The sequence below is a fragment of the Octopus bimaculoides genome, chromosome 26 (assembly GCF_001194135.2).
Source record: "Octopus bimaculoides isolate UCB-OBI-ISO-001 chromosome 26, ASM119413v2, whole genome shotgun sequence".
In the NCBI taxonomy this organism is placed as follows: Eukaryota; Metazoa; Mollusca; class Cephalopoda; order Octopoda; family Octopodidae; genus Octopus; species Octopus bimaculoides.
In genome coordinates this window covers 4,164,700-4,171,972 of record NC_069006.1, presented here as the reverse complement: position 1 = coordinate 4,171,972, position 7,273 = coordinate 4,164,700, and the positions used below count along the sequence as shown (strand labels likewise).

At 36.8% G+C, this 7,273-nt stretch overlaps 1 protein-coding gene across 1 annotated transcript in view; it reads right to left on the bottom strand.

The window, feature by feature from the left end:
- Positions 1-6: 6 nt before the first annotated feature.
- The window catches only part of LOC106883973 (N-acetylgalactosaminyltransferase 7), a 20,735-nt gene continuing 13,468 nt past the window's right edge, over positions 7-7,273 (bottom strand). Inside the window, exon 2 of the transcript XR_008266868.1 lies at positions 7-4,973. The gene's annotated coding sequence lies outside the window, so the exon portion shown is untranslated. The remainder of the gene's footprint in view (positions 4,974-7,273) is intronic.

The window sequence follows — 7,273 nt, the reverse complement described above, 5'->3', positions numbered from 1 at the left end:
TGCACTATGCCTACCCCCACTCACTCACTCACAATAAAACATCACTTTACCCCCTTGTTTTGTGTGTGTGTGTGGGGGGGGGTTATTTTTATTTTTTTAATATTTTTCTTCATTGCCATTGTTTTAATTAATTTTGAAAATAATGAAGAACTTGGTAAAGTTAGTGTTTGGAACACAAATTAACATGAAATTTTGATGGTAAATTTTAATTCAGATCACTTCAGTTATTTTGTTACCATATTTCTGATGAAATACATCACTTTTGTTTCAATTAATATTGAAAATAATGAAAAATTTAGTGAAATGACAAAGTTGGTGTTGGGAACACAATGTGAAATTTTGATGGAAAAACTTTAATTTAGATCCCTTTAACCATTTTGTTACCATATTTCTGGTGTTACATATTGCTACCTTTGTTATAATTAATTTTGAAAATGATGAGGAATTTAGTAAAATCCCTTTCATCATTAAACTGATGTTTGGAACATTAATCGGCATGAAATTTTGATGGAAAGTTTTTCAATTGAAATCTCCTTAAAACAAGAAGTTTGATATCAGAAGAACCACAGGTGATATCAGGTTGGTTGGTTGGTTGGTATCAAAATGGTTAAAGACATCCGTGAGCAAACAAGTTGTATGGAGAGAAATAAGACAAAAATGGGGGAGGGGAAGCAGAGGCATTGGAAATAATGGCTTCTGATTTAGGCACAAAGCCAGCAATTTTGAATTTTAGTCGATTCCATCGATGCCAGTACTTTATTTCATCGACCCTGAAAGGATGAAAGGTAAAGTTGACCTCAGTCAGATTTGAACTCAGCACACAAAGATTCTGAACAGATACAGCAGTGATATGTATAGAAAACTACTGGCTGGTACCTTGCTTTAGCTGAAAGGATGAAAGGTGAAGGTGACCTTGGCCAGATTTGAACTCTGGACATAAAGATACTGAACAGATACAGCAGTGATATGTATAGAAAACTACTTGGCTGGTACTTTGCTTTAGCTGAAAGGATGAAAGGTGAAGGTGACCTTGGCCAGATTTAAACTCTGGACATAAAGAGTTAGAAGGAATACTGCACAGATTTTATTCCAACCTATCACCTAACAAGAAATTGATAGAATGGTCTCCACCAATGGGACAGTAAAGCATCATCCATAGAGTGGTATTAAGATCGGTCTGGAACAATTTGGGAACAGGTAACATATAGCTGGTGTGTTTTTCATTGGCAGGATTGAAATGGAGGGCCGATAAGAGAATATTAGGACAGATCATAGGTGAGGTACACAACAATCACAAGAAAAGTTATAGGACAGATCACAGGAGAGACACACAACTGTTATAAGAAGAGTAACAGGACAGATCACAGCTGGGTTGTATAATGATTAACAGAAAGTGTGTGTGTTTTTGGGCTGGTGATATTCAGCAGGTCAGGAAGGGGATGTGTCAGACACTGCAGAGAGAAAATTACTACATCAGAATATATGATAGTTTTTAAAATGTGTTTGATGGAAGAAGAGAGAGTATTAGACAGACTAACATCAAATTGGATGCAAAACAATGGGAGGAGAAATTATGAAAAGACAAAGGATGTGATGATAGTTATGACTGACAAGCTATAATAGAAGAGGAATTATTAAGACAGATCATTTCAATTATGAACAACATCATCATCATCATCACTGTGTTAATAATGTCCCCTTTTCCACGTTTGCATGGGTCAGACGGAATTTGCTGAGGCAGATTTTTATAAAGCTGGATACCCTTCCTGTCACCAACCCTTGTTTCCAAGCAAGGTAATATTTTTCCTCAGTATTTTTACAACTTGCATGACAATGGTTCTTGTTTTATAACTATCACAAGATGTCAAGACACATACACACACACACACATACACATGCTTGCATATATATGTGGTGCGAACACTGACCCAAAGTGACATGCAGTGGGGCTGAACCCAAAACTATGAGACTGGGAAACAAACTTCTTAACCACACACCCACACAGTCACCTCTGCACCTCACAACAAGGAGAAATATTTCTGACAGGTCATAGCTATGACACAGGAAAAGGGAATCATGCAGGAACAAACAAGATCACAACATTCACAGAAGGAGGGAAAGGGGTCACTAAGATGGAATCACAGCTATGACACAGCATAGTCATAGGAAAGGAGGGAATTAGCAAGACATGTCACAGCTATTACATGGGTAGTATGATCACAGCAATCACAGAAGGGGGGACAAGAAAAATCATTAACAGTCACAGCCATGACACAATAGAGTCCGTATATAGACATAGTCTAGTCAGAAACCGCTTAACAACACAAATCAAATGCTATGAAACACCTCAGAGATAGGGTATGAAAAGTTACAAAGATGAAGAGAAAAAGATAATGGTTAATTTGTGATTCGTTGAGCAAATATCAACAATGAAGAAGAAAACAAAGAAATGGACTGGATTTGTTTCAAGTTTAGTTTTTGGGGGATAAAAGTATTTTGTTTTTGATGATACATACCATGTAGTTTGTTTACCATAAAAATGTTACCACAGAGCCTACATGCAAGGTTGGGCCACTTCCTTAAGATAATTTCATCCCTGACACTCTACTATAGGCTAATATTAATTCAGAAGATGGCAGCAAGCTAATAGAACCATTAGCACGCCAGGCAAAATTCTGCCGAGGTCAAAATTCTTTGCCTTTCATCCTTTCTGGGTCAATGTAAACAACTTCATCTCTTTCCCAAGCTGGCCTTATGCCAAAATTTGAAACCAATATTAATCCAGATATTTTTTTTTCTACCTCACATGACTCCATAACAATAATAATTAAATCTAATGTTTATAAAGGGTCCACCAAAATAAAATGAGAATCAAAGAGGTCCATGAATAAAAAATGATTGAGAATCACTGAACTAAGGAGCCAATGCACTATAAAACTATTTTTCTTGAATATGTGTAACTGTAATAAGGGTCAGGGCGTGTAAGATGCACCTGCTTCTTTGATGCCATCCAATAACAGAAGGTTTCAAGTTTGAAAGAAACAGTTCCAATGGAAATTTTCGGTAAAGGAGTTAACCCTCTCACATTCAGACTACCTTGTCAAATGTCATCCTTATCTATTCACCACGAATTATAGGGGCAGGAGTGGCTGTGTGGTAAGAAGCTTGTTTACCAACCACATGGTTTCGGGTTCAGTTCCACTGCATGGCACTTTGGGCAAGTGTCCTCTACTATAGCCTTGGGCCGACCAAAGCCTTGTGAGTAGATTTGAAAGAAGCCCATCGAATATATATATATGTGTGTGTGTGTGTGTGTATGTATGAGTGTGTGTCTATGTTTGTCTCCCCAACATCACTTGACAGCTGATGCAGGTATGTTTACGTCCCCCTAATTTAGCGGTTCGGCAAAAGAGACTGATAGAATAAACACTAGGCTTATAAAAAATAAGTCTTAGGGTCAATTTGCTCGACTAAAGGCGGTGCTCCAGCATGGCCACAGTCAAATGACTGAAACAAGTAAAAGAATATCCTGTAGCATCAAGACTTTAATGACGTTTCTTGTTTTTTTTTGTTTTTTTTTATTTTAACTTGTTTCAGTCAGTAGACTGTGGCCATGCTGGAGCACAACCTAAAAATTTTTTAGTCCAACGAATCAACTCCAGAACTTTTTTTTTTTTACAGCTTGTTACTTATTTTATCGATCTTTTTTTGCCAAACCACTAAGTTACAGGGACATAAACACACCAACATAGGCTGATGGTGGGGACAAACACAGACACAAAGACACATACACATATATATGTATGTAGAGGAATTGGGAATGATGAACAATGGCATGGGGGGAGAGGATGGGAAATAAAAGATGTTACAACTGGATAATCATTGTTGACAGTAAATAGCAGAAGACACTTGCCCGAGGTGCTGCACAGTGGGACTGAACCTAAAACCATAGGCTGCAAAGCAATCTTCTTAACCACACAGCCATGTCCACACCTACATATATCACTTGATCGACCAGACTATTAGATGCTGTTATACATCGCTGATCACAATGCGCTTTGTACTATTTTAGCTTTTGAATTATAACATTCCACTGGTGAGGCAAACAGGCCAACATTCCCCCTCATCAGAAGGCTAGTCCATTGCAGGGTCACCCATTTACAGCTGAGTGAACTGGGGCAACATGAAATGAAGCATTGCCTGCTCTAGGGATTGGTCACATGATCTAGCAATGATGAGTGCAACACTAACCACAAGGCCACACACACACACACACACACATGCATGTGCAATATAATGACATGACAGAGTAAATGTGTGTGTGTGTGTGTGTGTGTGTGTGTGTGTGTGTGTGTGTGTGGACATTGTAGGAGATCTATCCTATCTGAAGTGTTCTCAGTGAGGTTTGAACCCACAAGAGAAGTGTTGTTAGGTATTAAAGAATGTGCGGTATTCCACTACACTGCATATCAAATTATTAATAACATAATATTTGTTTATTTTATTTAAAAATCACTTGCTGGCATTCAATGAAATTTCCACAGATATATGTGTGTGGTATGTAAAAATTGTGAGGTTTTGCAAAAGTATAAACAAACTGTAGCTGTTTGCATGATTTCCATGAACTTTCAGTGTTCCAAATTAATAACGAGTGGTCTGATAATCAAGTAATTAAGGTTCGTAAATATGACTTAATTGCTTCAGAGAAATTTGTTATTCTGAATTTGCAAAAGGTAAATGAATGTTAGGAATACCTAAAATAATTGGAAGTTATAACCAAACTGTGAAAAAAAATTGTTACAGCTCCGATGAAGATACTTAAGAGAGCTAACAAGGGTCAGTCGAATGCTGTTTCTCAATGTTCTCTGTCAGGAATTAAGCATGAAGCTGCAAAGAAGCCAGGTCTTACAAGTGGAGAACTTTTCAAGCGCATTGTTGAAACAAGTGTGTCCAGAACTGCTTGACGTTGTCTTCTGAAAAAGGTCAGTAAACCAGTGACATCAGTTAAAAGGTCACCTTTAAACAAAATACAATTATAAAATCATCTGAAATGGGCAGACTATAACATGAAGGTTGACTTTTCAAAAGTTTTGTTTACGAATGAAACTTGTTACCCTTGATGGACCTGATGGTTGGAGCTAGGGATAGGTTGCAAATGGACGAGATCATCATCAATGCTTGAGACATCAACAAGGGGGGAGGAGGCATCATGATTTGGGCAGATATTATGGTTGGTCTTTGGAAAGTGCCTGATGGTGTTAAAATGCTTACAGAGCCTTTCTGAGGGAGCACCTTGAACCTTGGTTCAAAAAGTAAAGGATCACCTTCAAGACAACCATAATATTCATGCAAGATAACTACAGAGTATCTGCAGCAATTAGGCTTCTGTGGACCTCGGAAGATGAAATGGCTTGCCTGATCCCCTGACTTAAACCCAATAGAAAACTTGTGGAGTATTCTAAAGTGGCGAGTTTACAAGAATGGACACTAATTTAGGAGCAGGAATGACCTGTGGCAGGCAATAGTGGATGTATCTTATGGTATAAAATCAGAGGAGATCCAGAAACTAGCCTGTCCCATGAACTTGCACCTTTACCAACCTATTTCAAACAAAGGCTCATATATCCCTTACCAACCAGCTCACCTATCATTCTTGTTTGTTTATTTCTATTTCTTCCATGTTTATGACTGTATGTGTTCATTTCAGTATATATATATATATATATATATATATATATATATATATATATATATATATATATATATATATATATATATATAGTGCCCCTGGCTCTTGTGCGGGTGGCACATAAAATACACCATTTTGAGCGTGGCCTGACTGGCCTTCGTGCCGGTGGCACGTAAAAGCACCCACTACACTCTCTGAGTGGTTGGCGTTAGGAAGGGCATCCAGCTGTAGAAACTCTGCCAAATCAGATTGGAGCCTGGTGTAGCCATGTGGTTTCACCAGTCCTCAGTCAAATCATCCAACCCATGCTAGCATGGAAAGCGGACGTTAAACGACGATGATGATGATGATATATGTATGTATGTATATATACCAATTAACTGGGTATTTTCTTGTTTACATGAATTTTAATCACATCTTGCTTGTAATTTGAAACAGTGAAAGTTTACGTAAATCGAGTAAACGGCGATAGTTTCTGAGGTGTTTTATGGAACCTCACGTTTTTTTAAAAATTTTTTACACACCTTGCACATATAATTATGCTATCATTCTATGAAAATTTCATTGAATTCCAACAAGTAGTTTTTTAAATAAGATTGATAATTAGAAACACAGTGTATTTCTATTGATTTATTGTCATGACAATTTTAACAGTCATAAAGCTGTAACTATAAAACATTGTGTCAATAACTGACTTGGAACATCCTGAGATAAATTTATAGACTATTATGTAACAGATGGCAACAAAAGTATAAAATAAGAAAAGCATTAACAGATTCTTTAAAAGTTGACTATTTGCTATTCAGATTACTAAGTTAATAGTAATTCTTACTTATTTACATTATTTTGAATTAGTTAAGCATTATCTTGTAGCTTTAACATTTTAATTTGAGATTGTTTGTTTTAAGAATGACATGGTAGGATAAAGCTTGATAATATTTCAAGTCAAACACTTTATTGTATCAAGCTGGACAGATCAGCCACATCAGTAAAAAATAACATTCTACCATGTGTAATAAAAAGTCAATTTGTCAATCTGCTGCACAATTACGCATATATATGTGTGTGTGTGTGTGTATATATATATATATATATATATATCATCATCATCATCATTTAACGTCCATTTTCCATGCTGGCATGGGTTGAACAGTTTGACTGAGGTCTGGAGAGCCAGTGGCTGCACCAGGCTCTAATCTGACCTGGCAATGTTTCTACAGCTGGATGCCCTTCCTAACGCCAACCACTCCAAGAGTGTGTGTGTGTGTGTATATATGTAAATAATAATAATGGTATTTTCATATAAGCTTAAAGCTTACGGCAATCACTGTGCAATGACTAAGGAAAATAGTCTAATAAAGGGGCATATAAGCCCTCAAAAGAAAAAAAGAAGGCCTTCCTATCCACGTGGGAGTGAAACCCACATCCCTTTGTTAATGCAACTAAGTGTGTTACCATTACACCAGCAAATCAGCCTCCCCATTTCTGTCAAATTTAAGAACGATAATAGTTTGCGTTTGTTTTTCTGTAAACAAACTTTCTATATGCACTGAAAGCATATATATACATATATATATATATATA